The sequence below is a fragment of the Rhamphochromis longiceps genome, linkage group LG20 (assembly GCF_057381845.1).
Source record: "Rhamphochromis longiceps isolate RC_006_pf linkage group LG20, R_longiceps_female_GT1.1, whole genome shotgun sequence".
Classification (NCBI taxonomy): domain Eukaryota; kingdom Metazoa; phylum Chordata; class Actinopteri; order Cichliformes; family Cichlidae; genus Rhamphochromis; species Rhamphochromis longiceps.
In genome coordinates this window covers 37,727,402-37,741,346 of record NC_140576.1, presented here as the reverse complement: position 1 = coordinate 37,741,346, position 13,945 = coordinate 37,727,402, and the positions used below count along the sequence as shown (strand labels likewise).

General features: G+C 43.4%; 1 protein-coding gene across 4 annotated transcripts in view; it reads right to left on the bottom strand.

The window, feature by feature from the left end:
• Positions 1-11,784, bottom strand: part of LOC146645912 (neural cell adhesion molecule L1.1-like) — a 43,953-nt gene extending 32,169 nt beyond the window's left edge. For 3 of the 4 annotated variants that reach the window (XM_085392798.1, XM_085392800.1, XM_085392801.1), the window contains exon 1: positions 11,614-11,784. The gene's annotated coding sequence lies outside the window, so the exon portion shown is untranslated. The remainder of the gene's footprint in view (positions 1-11,613) is intronic. The other variant, XM_085392802.1, reaches the window with a different exon arrangement.
• Between the last annotated feature and the right edge of the window lie 2,161 nt (positions 11,785-13,945).

Here is a 13,945-nt window from a genome sequence, read left to right as displayed (position 1 = left end):
GCAGGCACTTCCACAAAACCCTTTGTGACTGAGTGAGCAGAGAGGTCATTTCTCTCTTTCCCAACATGCAGAGCACAAACAGATTTGCTGAAAATTACAACAAATTAAAAGAAAAGAAAAGAAAAAATATGTTACTGGGAAAAAAAGAGAGATCTGAAAGTGATGTTCCCTCAGTTCCACGAGCTGTTCGTTCTCGTTTGCGTTCCCCACCCTTACTCCCCTTTTCAATTCTTTAACTTCTTCACTTCTGTTTAGTAGATGGGGATCTGCCAGGCCCGGGAGCCGTTGTTTTCACCTCCACCATCTTTTTTAAGACAAGCAACAAACTGATGGGACGAGGACGGCCAGGTCTGACCAAGCAAACTTTAATAAGAGCCAGAAAGAGCGACTCAGACCTCAAACTCATCAGGTCAGTGTTCCCTGAGCTCACAGCCACAGGTAACACCACCTGAGGCCTGCAGACCAAATTTAAGGCCCATCTCCACTGGCTTCATTTTCTTGATGTGCTAATGTTTCACACTGTGTGCGGTGACAGCCACCGAAACAGATTCAAATCAGCATCAGTGACGAAACTATGACTGTTTTCAGCTGCATATTTTTACTCTATAGCTCTGAGTCACAGTTCACACTAATCACATTGATCAGTCTTATAGCAGGCCTCGCTCAGTTCATCCTTAGAGGGAAAGGTGGAGGATCTGTTGTAGCTCCTCCCCCTTTCAGATCACTTCGTTCTGATTGGCTCTGTGCCAGAACATAATAGGGTTGTCCCCTGTTTATGACATCATACAGATCCAAGAGTAGAAAAAACTGAACCCAAGTGTTTAAATGATTTCTGAAACATGAAGTGTTTTTCTTCCTGTCAGTCATGACTCAGCTGCTGTGCATTTGTCAGCTTTATGATGCACAGATGATGTCACCATCAGCTCTGTCATTTACAGGGATGACCTCAACTCGAAGGATGTAGCAACACACACACACACACACACACACACACACACGTCAGTGTTAAGCTGTCTTTGTGTTCACGTCTAAGCAGACTGGGATTTCCCCGTGGAAGTGGAGAGATGAATAACTCAATAATCACGAGGAGGTTTCTGACCGACTACAAAGCTCCTCCGCTGACAGGCCTCCCACCACCCGCCGTCTTCTTCTGCCTTTGCTTTGTTTTTCCTCTCTGTTTGCAGCTTTTCCTCCTTCATTACTTTTGTTCTGCCATTCTGTTTGTGTGGATCCTCTTTCTGCCTCCACACCAGCGACATGCCTGTAAAACAGCTCCAGGCGATGCTTCACCATGAAAACTCTCCTGCCTTATCAGCCTCCACCATGAAAGAACCACGCTGCAGCAAAGGCAGAAGCATCCACCCCCCCATTAATGGAGACACCGTAGGCTTTGAAAAAACAAGGTTGTGATTTCTGGGTGAAATGTTTTAGCCAGGCTCAGTCTGTCAGTCCAGGCTCTGATGGAGTGCCTTCATCTTGATCCCCAAGGAGAAATCCCACCAACTTTGCTGACTGTGCAGAGCTCAAAGGTCAAAGTTCATATGAACCAATTATTTTTTAGTATAATTTGTAACCTAAGGGGCTGAGGGCTCATGGGCTGAGGTGAAGCATTTAAAATGAAGGCTGATGTTTACAAAACAGAAAGGTGATTTCTGCCTCCTCCTGATTTTAATCAAATAAATAAATTAAACAATAATAACAAAGAATAAAACCTGAAAAAGACAAAACAATCAGAGAGAGAAATGTTCAGCTCATGACCCTGCCCCTCAAAAATCTACAAACGTAATGTTTTCTTTAGTGTCAACACCAACCGACAGTATCAGTGTGCTGCCCAGCCCCCGTCTGTGGCACGACGTGAACGTCCGCCTTGGCTGAGCTTCCTTCAGGTAGTACCGGTAGATGTATATCAGGGTTGTTGAACTCCAGGCCAAGAGGGCCGGAGTCCTGCAGGGTTTAGATGTGTCCTCGATACTTCACAGCTGATTTAAACGGCTAAATGACCTCCTCAACATGTCTGAAGTTCTCCAGAGGCCTGGTAATGAACTGGTCATGTGATTCAGGTGTGTTGACCCAGGGTGAGATCTAAAACCTGCAGGACACTTGAGGTCTGGAGTTTGAGACCCCTGATGATAGAGAACAGTCCTCTTTGACAGCAACGTTAGAGGATTTTCATGAATAACTGCTTCATGTTTCTGGAACGAGACGTTTCAGACTTAAAGGGAAACAAACATCTCCTCAGAATTGGGCAGCCCACCCGAAAAACAGGGTTACAGGCAAGAGTATGAACATATTTTTGATTCTAGGCTTTAAGTATTTCACTAAACAAATGTTAGACACACCAGGCTGTCAGTCCTGAAGCACGGCTTGTTGTCCTGCAGAGGCAGAAAAAGCAGCGAACGTTTGTGTTTGTTGAATGAAAAGCTGGTTATCAAAAGTTCCTGATTATTTCTGACTAATCACTTAATTGACGAAGCATCTGAAGACATGTGCGTCTGTCACACAGCTCCGTTGTGTTATTTCTGTGTATTTGCCTTTCAGATGGGATGTGGGGAGTCGGTCCCGGAGCTCAGCCCGACGCTTTTCACATTCAAATGAGCTCTTATTGGTGTGACATTGTTTAGTCACCTCTGGATTACCTCCGCCCTCCTCCAACAGCCCACCCTCCCACGCACACACTCCGGCAGACACAAAGCCGGCACGTTTGTTTATGATTTGCGTTTCTCTCCACGAAGGCAAACGAAGCGACACAGGCACGAATAAATTGCTCATTAGTGACGGTATGCTCCTGGATAAACAACAGCTCCCGCGCTGGGTGGCTTCCCAGCCCCGCTGGAGTCCATTAGATTTAGCTGAGGGGTGAGTGGCGCCAGCTGTGAGAGGCCACAGTGTGACAGAGCGCTCGGGGCGGTGTATACAACACCCACGGCCACACATCTATCACTGCCTCCACCCAAATCAAAGTAAGTGGTGGCGGTAATGCACCATTTTACCGTTTGCCAACAGCCAACAAACACTATAAAGAAGGAGAAGAAGAAATGAAAGTGAGGAGGCAGCAGTACTGTTCATGTGTTTGAGAGAAGAAGTGTGAAACATGTTAACACGAAACAGGTCGTCCGAGCGAGGGATGTTACATCCTCTGATTCAACAACCTCTCTGGTTAATCTGATCTAATCATTTTCACACATCCTGGATTAAAACATGGAATCGGCGGCGTGCGGCCTCGGCCCTCGGCTCAGCTGCGACGTCAATCAATACCTCACATGATCATGTGTCACGCGTGTGACGGGCACACTTAACTGAGAGCTGTGAGATCAGCAAAGACCGCTCTCCCACTTCTTCTCTGGTTTCATTCTAGAAAGAGGCGATAAAAACATGGCCGACAGAGGAAACGCCTCAGCGACATCATCGGCTCAGACACCACCGAGCTACAGCTGTGACTGCCAGCAGCACAGATCCTGACCTGCTCCAGGACTTTAGGTAACGTCAGCGTCTGATTGCACGTTTGCCTCACGTCGACCTTTGAACCTTCACGTTTTCCTCGCTTTGCTTTGTTTTCATTGGAGGATTCATTACTTGGGTTTCAGATCGAATCGGACTTTATAAACGTCCGTGTTAGGGTTAGGAAGAGGCGGGAATTGGGTTAAAATGTTCTCCTTCCCAACAGTGTGTGACGCCAGCGGGTGCTTCACAGGTTTATGAGACCTGACAGACCTGACTCACGCTAACTCATGCTCTCCATCACAGCAGCTGTGACGCACAGTAGCTGGTTCAGGAGGAGTGAGCATATCTAACCACCAGCTCGAGTCTTTAGCTGCTAATGCTCCCACAGGCTAGTCCCGCGCGGCGTCCGTCTGCTGTACAGGTAGCGTACCTGGGTTTATCGTTGGACACGGCTGCCTGTGGCCAAAACAGCGAGAACACTGAGCTGAACAAACGAGCTGAAAGTAGCGCTCGTGGAGCTCAGGGAAGCAGTGAGTTCATGGTGTATGCATGAAAATATGAATCCCAGCAACGACTGAGATCACAGAGGTTTGTGTGTAAAGATCGAAAGCATGGCTGTAAAACTTTGTGAGGCCCAAGGCGAAACAGAAAATGAATCCACATTATGGAGATAAGCTCCACTTAAATGTTCTCACCAACACACACACATTATCCTCAGTGGTCCCACACACATCCTCTCTTGTTTCCACCACATCCTCCCACGCACTCCCACCCACTTACACCACAGCGAGCCAGCGGCTCTTCTGACTCTGGATCTTTCTTCTTCACGGCTGATGATCCACTGAGAGCTCAGACTCACAGCAGCTGCAGACACATCACACCTAATCCCTCCTGGCAGGTAAAAGGCGCTACGCCGGGCTTTGATTTTGTCTCAACATAATAACCTCGTCCTGTTGATGTGCGAGGTGTGAGGTCACAGCCAGCAGGTGCTCGGGGCATCGACGAGACAAAGGTGAATTCGTTTGAAGCGCGGAGATGAAGTCACACAGAACACGAACGGACGAGTTTCTTTAACAAAGATGAAGGATTTCTGCAAGCTTAGTCTGGGTTTGCATTTCTTTCACAGATATTTCACACAAACAGCTACAACCTTCACTTGATTATTAGCCACTTGGTTCAAATAAAAACTTCATTATGAAACTAAAATTAAACTAAATTACATTAGCTGTTCATTTAGCAAGCGAATGAGTTAGCAGGTTCATCAGAGTCATTATAGATGCAAGGACGGAAAAGGTGGTGCTAAGAGTATAACGCTGGTTAAATTATACACGTGCTGCTTTTACACATCAGGCAAAATAGATAAGGAGACTGCAGTGATCGTTGCACTGGATCACGTGTCTCCCCAACACGTCTGTGTCAGGGATGCAGATCATGTGTGAAAACAGCAGCAAGTCACAGACGTTACAGCCTGTTTGCACACAGACAGTAAAAGTGAGTTTAACACACTGTTTGGTTCACAATTATTTCATTTTTGCTTCTTTTTGAGTCCGGTTGAACTTTACTGATGTGCCAGTAAGTTAATAACTTTAACTTATCAGCGTCTACCGTCACATCTCTCCGGCTCCCAGCTACACCCCTCCCAGGTGGGAGATCGCATTTCCTCTCAGAGCCTCGGTCTTTATCTTCTCCTCTTCTTCCTCCCTCTGCAGCATCGTTTGTCTCTGCTCGCCCCACCCTGAGCACGCAGGAAGGAAGCTTTAAATTAAAAGGAGATTTGACGTAAATCTCTTTATTTAATCAGACAGAAAAATGTCAATTTGGTTTGTGCACGCGCTTGTGTGTGTGTGTGTGTGTGTATTGGCAGTCTTTCCCATCCCTTTCCGTCATTCTCCCATCACCATGGTAACCCCCTGACTCCAGCAGCACACAGCAATATTTCCTCTTTTCCCATCCCCCAACACTGCCCCTCCTTCTTTTCTCCCATCCCCCACTCCATCCCTCCACACCTCTCCCTCGCTTTCTCTCCGGTGCCACTCCCTACATCGCCTCAACTCACCCCTCTCTCTCTCAGTCACACACAGACACACACACAGACACACACACAGTTTCTCTTCCCATTGTCTCAGTTCCCACTCGCGTCTCCTCTGCTCAACACGAGTGGTCTGCAGTGTTAAAGCAGCCGTCCAGCTTTTGGGAAGCTTATTCCCTCCTTTTGTGCAGGTTCTTAAAGTGCACACACACACACACACACACACACACACACACACACACACACACACACACACGCACAAATATAGCACAAATAAGGTGACAGATGGTGAGCCCAGGAAAAAGTTCTGCCGTCGCTGCAGGTATGAGGAGATAAAAGAAAAGCAGCAGGAGCTGAAATAATGCAGAACATACTAAAGTATCGAGAAACATATTTCCTCTTCCTGAGCGCTCATCTCTTAAACTGAAAAGCTTTATTTCGAGTACTCGGCGACTGGAGGTGCAACAGGATTAAACTCAAAAATGCAAAGAAATGTTAAATTATGCAAAGATAATCGTGGATTAAACGAGATAATTCTGCAGCTGTGGGATGACACGGACGCTGAGATTTAATCAGACATGAGGATTATTTTCATCACTTATTAACTTTGGAATTATTTTCTTGATTATTCAATTGTGAGTCGAATATCAGAAAAATCAGACAAATGCTAAAGATAACATTTGCGTGCCACAAAGATGAACTTTTACTTAAGGGCAGTGATGAACCAATCAGACATTTCTCCATCATGAAGCATGTTGGTGACTGAAACCATCTAACAGTGAATTCTGGGGAAATGAAGACGATATGACGGCTCAGTTTATCCCCACTGAACATATTTATCTTTAGAACGATCCAAACGTTTCACTTGGAACAAGTAAGAACGACATTAAGCAGAAAAAAAGCGGAGCAGAGCCTGGATGCTGTGGTTTCCTAACGCACAGGCGAGCTTCTCTTTGGGCAACAAAGTGGCCGATGACCTCACTCCTCTTTATTTCCTGTAGGTCACTGTGGTCTATAAAATCTCTCCACACCAGCATTAGTAAACCACGGATATGAATATTAGGTTTTCCTCTTTTTTGCGGTGGAGTGTGAAAGAGGTCACAGCAGGTGTGACTGATCAGTGTTTACTGGCTTTGAATGAGTCACTCTTTGTTTTAGTGAAACAGACTCATCTGTGAGCAAAATGAACACAGGACAGAGTCTGAGCTCCACTCAGTGTCATAAAGATTAAGGGAACGGACAAATGAACGCGTTTTAGACCACTCGAGTTTTTCTTCTGTTTCTGATTAGACTATTTGGGGATTTTATTATTTCTTTTAGAAAACTTTTTTAGTTTTTTTTTTTTTTTTTTTTTTTTTTTTTTTAAATAAATAGGACAGGGGGAATGAATGAGAGAAAGAGGGGGAGAGAAAGAAAGAAAACCAAAGGGGAGAAGAGACGGTGAGAAGGGGGGAAAAAAAAAAAAAAAAAAAAAATGACAAAGGATGAACTGAAGCTCTGCCATCACGTAATGTCGCATACTGCTGTTTCTGATGTCATTTAGAAAAGAAAAAAAAGAAAACTTTTTTAGAAAACTGAAAAAGTGCCTGAGATGATGTTTTTAAACCTTTTTCCCCGAAATCTCCCAAACATTCAGTTTATTATCAAATAAAAAAATGAAAAAACGCTGAAAACCAAAAAACGAGGCGTCCTGTTCTCGACTATATCAGCTTTGTATGAGTCACACTTTACGCTTCCTGAAACTCAAGTTTCACTTTTTAAAGAGAAGTTTTGAACACAAATGGATGTTTGTTCTTTATGACCATTTAAAGCTCTGACATTAGAAAAAACTAATGTTTAGTGATGCGAGCGAGTGCAGTCTGAGGCTCATGCACCATCACCACAGAAGATACACGACAGGAAATATATGGTAAAAATTATCCTTTGATCAAACCAGTTTTGCTGGTTGGTGAGAAGCATCAGATTTATGTCTCGTATTGCTCATCTTCTGGTCAGGAGACTGTATGTCATGTGACCTTTGGTCCACCGAGTCACTGATCATATTGTTTGTCTGATATTTGTCTGATAGAGTCTCTGTGCTGGTGGTCACGCCATGAATGGACTCTTGTCATGGATCAGCTACACTGCCCACAAAAACAGACACATTTACTCCACTGTATGTGTGTGTGTGTGTGTGTGTGTGTGTGTGTGTGTGTGTGTGTGTGTGTGTGTGTGTGTGTGTGTGAGTGAGTGAGTGTGAGTGTGTGTGTGTTAAAGCCAGTGAAGTCAGATTAGCTGCTTCTGAAGAGATTAAAGCCCCAAACACAGAGGGGCTGTTAAAACCTGCCTACAGGCTCTAATCCGGGCTAATGGACGCACCCCCCAATCTCCACACACACTCGAAAAAGGAAGGAGGAAAAGATGGGAGGGGGGTGTTAAGGGCATTCCTTAATTTCTAAACACAAAGACCTCATTTGTTGAGGGTAAAATGGAAAAAAGGCGATGTGGAAGAACGAAAGGTCAAAAGAGAGGAAAGATGTTTCGAGGGGGAGGGAGCGGGGGCGTGAGAGCGAGATGGATGAAGATGGATGAGAAATGCCACAAAGAGAATCACAGACGACACTCGGAGCAAAGACGGACAGAGGAACTGAGAAAGAGCTAAATTCAGACTAATCTTATTTTCTGAACCCAGACCTCCATCTGACCTGCGGACCTGCGGCTGAAACCTTTTAGTCCAAACTGCTCATTCTTTGATCCACTTGATAGACCTGCTGGGACAAGACAAATTCAGGTTGTCCTCCCAGTCTGCATGCTAACGTAGGGATGTAGACACCGAGGCTTGCCCGAGGGCCCAGAATTACTCTCAGTAACAACTTCAGTCAGAGCGCTTTTAAACAGGTTTAAACAGTCTCCGCTAAACAACCGCATCGTTCCTCTGACATGTTCTGCATGCAGAGCTGCTAAATGCTGCTCGGGACGTCAGAAAACGATTAATGGAGAATATTTATGTGACAATATTTATTTATAAAAAGTCACAAAAAGTTGTGGAGAAACTGCCACAGAGTTTACGTTGATATTATTTTCAGAAATGTTGCGTAAAGTTTAATTTTTTGATGTGTGAAGAGTCTTTACCCATATCTGTAAAACTGATGATATCATTTTTACCTCAAACACTCCAAAGATCACGCGTCTGGATCAACGCTTCGGAAAATGTTTGCTCCCAGCCTGGAAACTGTGACAGATGTTTACAGATGGGCCACATTTATGCCACTTGTTATATCTTTGCCCTTTTCATAACCTCTTATTAGTATATTGATCTTGTAAATGTAGATGAATAAACACGTCATCATTTTTGTGTCATAATTCAGAATCCAGGTTGATCAGATAGAGGCTGTCTGAATAATTTCAAATGCTTTTAACTGTATCAGGTGTGTCAGGTGGGCGAGTTTGCTCCGTCTGGATGAATAAGACTCACACAGGAAGCTCAGTGTGTGCCACATTGTTGGACAGCACCGAGCGCCCAGCACTCGCACACTCTGTAACTGCTGTCAGCTTCATATCATTTCTTATCAGCTGGCTCTCTGCAACGTACGGGTTGGTGTCATTATAGAAAACTATATTAAAGAATTTAAAGTGTCATAATGTTTGGATGATACAAAAGCAAAAACACAGAAATATATCGATGAAGAAGTGATTTAATCACCACGTCACCAGCGGCGCACACAGGGTTAGCTGGTTTAATTTGGGCGTTTTTCTGTCAAAAATCAAATCAAATCAATGTTCTGCAGATATCGTTCACTTAGTTTCATAAATGTTGTCGACATTAAGACAAGAGGACAGTGAGTGTCAGTGTAATTAAAAAGAGCTGCTCCTAATTTCAAGAATATATATGTACTTAATTTTTATTTTATACATTATTTAATTTAATTTAATGTATTTCATTGAGGGTAAAAACAAAAATCTCAGAAAGGCTTTCAGAAGAAAAGACGGGGAGGTTATGGTCTGATTGTGAAATAGAGAAACTTCATCATCTGCACAACTTAATATCATTAAAAATTCAGCGATCCGTCTGCAGTGAGGCGCTGCACACAGACACGAGTCTGTTTAAGGGAATTCCTGTCAGAAACACTTTAATAAGTTCAAACTCATTCACGAGAACGAAAAGCAGACGCAGAGCTGGAACTGAGCTCAGTCTGAAATGCGTCGGTGCTGCTGCTTCCTCTCCACTAAACATGACAGAAGACTGTTGAACTGAGTCTGAGGCAGGAAACAGTCGACTTTCAAAGCACAGAAACGGATCAGCTCAGAGTGTCTTTTAAAGAAGACGTGCTGCAAAACAGTGGGAAGCTACTTTTTCATGTTACTGTGACAGCACTGAGCAGCTCCTTCAGTGGGAGACTGCGGCACCCACGGTGTGGGACGGAGAGATTTCGCAGGTCTTTCCTCCCCACTGCTGTCAGACTCCATAATAAAGACTTTAACTGATCAAGCACACACATCCATACATATGCAATAACACTAAGTGCAATAATCTTTTCTGGCATCGTTGTATTTTACTCAGTTGTATATAGTATTTGTATTTGTATTCTATTTTTATCTTATTGTATATTTATTTTATTTTATTCTACTGTATATAGTATTTTATTTTATTCTATTCTGTACAGTTGTGTACTGTATTTATTCTTATTGTATTCTAATTTTTGCCTCATAACTTTTGCACTGTCCACTTCCTGCTGTGACAAAACAAATTTCCCACGTGTGGGACTAATAAAGGTTATCTTATCTTATCTTATCTTATCTTACTGGCAGCAAAAACAAAAGATGGATATGTTTGTTCAAAGAACAGTAAAGTTTAAAAACATCATTTGTTAATTATTGCAGTCATATCTTGAGAACAGGGCTGTGCAGAGCGCTCCTTTCATGATGCATATTTTTTTCATGTGGCTGTCTGGAGGTAGTCTACTGTAAGTACAAAAGCCTGAATAAAAAATGCAGGCAGATGGTTTCAGTCAGTTTGACTGCTGCCAAAGATCTGGGGAGGGGAGAAAGAGAAAAGGGCTAAAAATCCTCCTACGCCACTCAGCCCTAAATATCCCTCCTCCTCCTCCTCCTCTCATCCCAGTCCAGGCTCCCTCTCACCTTCCACATCCTCTCATTTCTTCTGCTCTTTTTGGATTCAGGCTCTTCTGGGCTAAATCCTTCACCTCCCGTTTCACTCAAACTCTGCACCTTATCAACTTCCCCTCCTTCAGCTCTCCTTCCACCTCCTCTCTCTTATTCCTGCTCTCAGGTTCTGGCCTAATTTTAAGTGAGAAAACTCCACAATGCAGGCAAAGAATGACAAAGAGGCCTAAATGATGTTGCCATGAGGAAAAAGAGGAATTCCAGAGTAAACAGAAGCAAAGGACAAACACAGCTTTCTCTTCCTGCATTTTATCCCCCAATTCAGAGAGAAGTTGAGCTACAGGAAACACTTTTTTTTACACGTTTCTTGGTCATAAATGCTGATAAACTGAATATGTTCTTGGTTTTGGACCGCTAACTGGACAAACCAAAGACCCTGTTAACCTGGAAACAGCACCATTCAGCACCAGGCCATGGGCGGACAGCAGCCTGGAAGCTGGCATGGACACAAGATGGGAATTGCAGTTATGTTGTTTGGAGATATGAAGATCAGACTAAATCATTCCTGGCAGAGACTTTTAGCATGAAAGGAAGCGTGCTACAGAGCAGCAGTGAATAATTTAACACGATAATGTGGTATAGTGCAGCATTTCATTCAATATTCATAAAAACACACGGCCGCAGATGATTTATCAGATATTAAAAAGCTGAATCGGGTCAGACACTCCCTACAGATGGATTTACCTCCACACAAACATCACGAGTGAACATTTACTGACCCGAGCATGTTTGAGTCAAAAGGTGAAATCACAGACAGGAGGAAGTGCGCACCAACACCCACACATGTATGTACAGTGACACACAAACACTTGTCTAGTATCTCAGCACAGTCGCTCACACACTACCTGCCTTCCTATTATGTAAGACACCGTTAGAGCCTCCAGCCCTGATCTCCAACCCACTGACACACAGACACACACATTCATGGATGGAAACCCAGACACCAGCAGAAGCCTGGGATGCTTCAGTGTTAGTCCTACCTCTGCAGGTGTCTCCTCTTGATGTGTCTCCTCCTCTCAGGCTCCTCTCCGTGGCTCTTCTTCTAGCTCTGTATTGTTTCTCGGTCCAGTCCACCGACTCGTGCCTTTTCCTCCTGTCGTTTTTTGCACTGATGCTGCAGTGGTACAGAAAACACACCCTTCTGAGCTCTGCCTCTTCTCCCTCCCTCCTTCCCTCTCTGCTGCTCTCGGATTGGCTGCTTCACAGAGATGACATCAGCCTTTTTATTGTAGTCTCTCTCTCTCCCTCTCTCTCTCTCCATATACCTCCTGCCCCTCCCTTCCTCTTTACCTCAAAGCCCCCCCCCCATCCCCTATTTTTATACTCTCTGTCTTTTATATTTATATTCCTTATATCCATTAATGCTGCTAATGGCTGAATCACAGAAGCACAAGCTCATTATAAAAGCTTCCTATAGTTCAATAAGAGATGTTTGTTTGCCAGTACACTGGTCCATTAGAGAGGGAAGCCTTACAGTTTGGGTAAATATTTTAGATTTTTTAAAAATTATTAAAAAAATTTTTTGAATTATGATATTTTAGACCAGATCGATCAAAGCCCCTAAACCCTGAAATGGAAAAATTGAAGATAATGGATGGATCCATGAAATTAGAGTTATTATATTCTTCTTCTTCCCTTTCTTTTTTTGGAGCACTATTCAGAATTGCAGGACAGAAGAGGGAGAATATGACCCTTTAAGTTCAGCTACACTAATGAATAGAAACTGAACTGAACTGATTAATTAGTAATTTCCATCTTCAGGGTCCTGAAAGTGAGTTTCTTGCTAAAGCTTGAATACGAGCAGTGCCCTCGGTGAAATAGCAGCTGGTTCTTGCTTTGCATGAACTCAGCAGGTTTAAAGACTGAAGCATTTTCGACCTGAGCCAGTGTGACCATATGACCGTGGGTTAGTCCGGTGGCATCGTTGGGACTTATGTCACAAGCCTCTAACAAAGGTTAGTATTGTTTACTGATAACTGTAGATAAATGTGACTGCAGACATCAAGTCAACAAATTGGTGGGTGAAATTGTGTTACGCATGTCAGTGGCGTCCTGTTAGGGCAACCAATCAGAGGCGTGCTTGTCTCATGAAAACACAACAAAGTGAATCTACTGTTGTTGTTTTATTAGTTTTATTTTTTATTCTGGCTGCTGCTGGTTATTGTCTCTGGAAGCAGGATTAACTCTGCTTGACTGTGATTACACTAGAATCTGTAGTTTAAGTGATTTTATGTTATTTCTTCTGCTTAATGCAGGTTTTAAAGTTAAAACTTGTTGTTAATCTTCAGCTCTTTAAATAATTTATCTTGTTTTAGTTTATTATGTCTTTGGGTAAATTGGCTATGTCATAGTTAAAAGGCCCACTCCCTTTAAAACCCTGAAAAATGTGTGACATAACAGAGCAGTACCGCCCCTGAACTCACCACCAACAGCAGCTCACATTGTGCTTCTTCCATCTCCTTCCAGTCTGTCCAGATGCCTTCCCGCTCTGCTCCTCCTTCTTTTCCTCCTCTCATAATTAGAATGGAGATTATGTTCTCTGGTATCCAGATTATAAAACCCAGTGACATCCATGTGACATTTTGTTAACTGCCAAACAGAGCAGGCATCCAAAACACGCCCACACTTTCTCTGTGTGTGTTTGTGTGTGAAAGATAAATACAGAAAGAAGGATGTGAGAGGACAGATGGACGGGACCAGGCGTCAGTTTTTTAAGTGGTTTTCTTTAGCAGGAAGATGGATATGATGAAACAGTGATTGGTTAGTGTTTCTTTGTGTCTCATCGTTGTTGTGCTCTTCTCCATAGCTCTCCGACAGCTTAATATAAAACACAAATCATCAGTCAAACAATCTGCAAATCCCACAAAAACATTTAAAAGAAAAGAAAAACCTGCTTTGAAGAGGCCTGAGCATTATTAAGCCTGCAGCATGAGATCCTCCTCTTTAACAACCAGACTAAAACGCAGAAATGTAATAAAAAGCTAAAATAACTGACATTAAATAGCATAAAAGCTACACAAGCACACATAAGCAACGCATTTCTGATTTCTACGTGATTCATGCACTCAGTGAGGTTGAGTACGGTGCAGGTCTGCTTTTTACTCAGGCTACATGTATGGTCCTGTGAAAATGTCACGTTGTGAGGCAAATTGTAACCTTACCAATCCCGGACGAGCCCCCTTTGGTCACAAAGTGTATCAAGGACAGAAAGCAAGGTAAGCAGAGACTCCTCACATGAAGTCAGCAAACTGAGTGATGCAACGAAAGAGAGGAAGTCATTATGTCCTACAGGACTGTTGAAGGTAAAGTGCG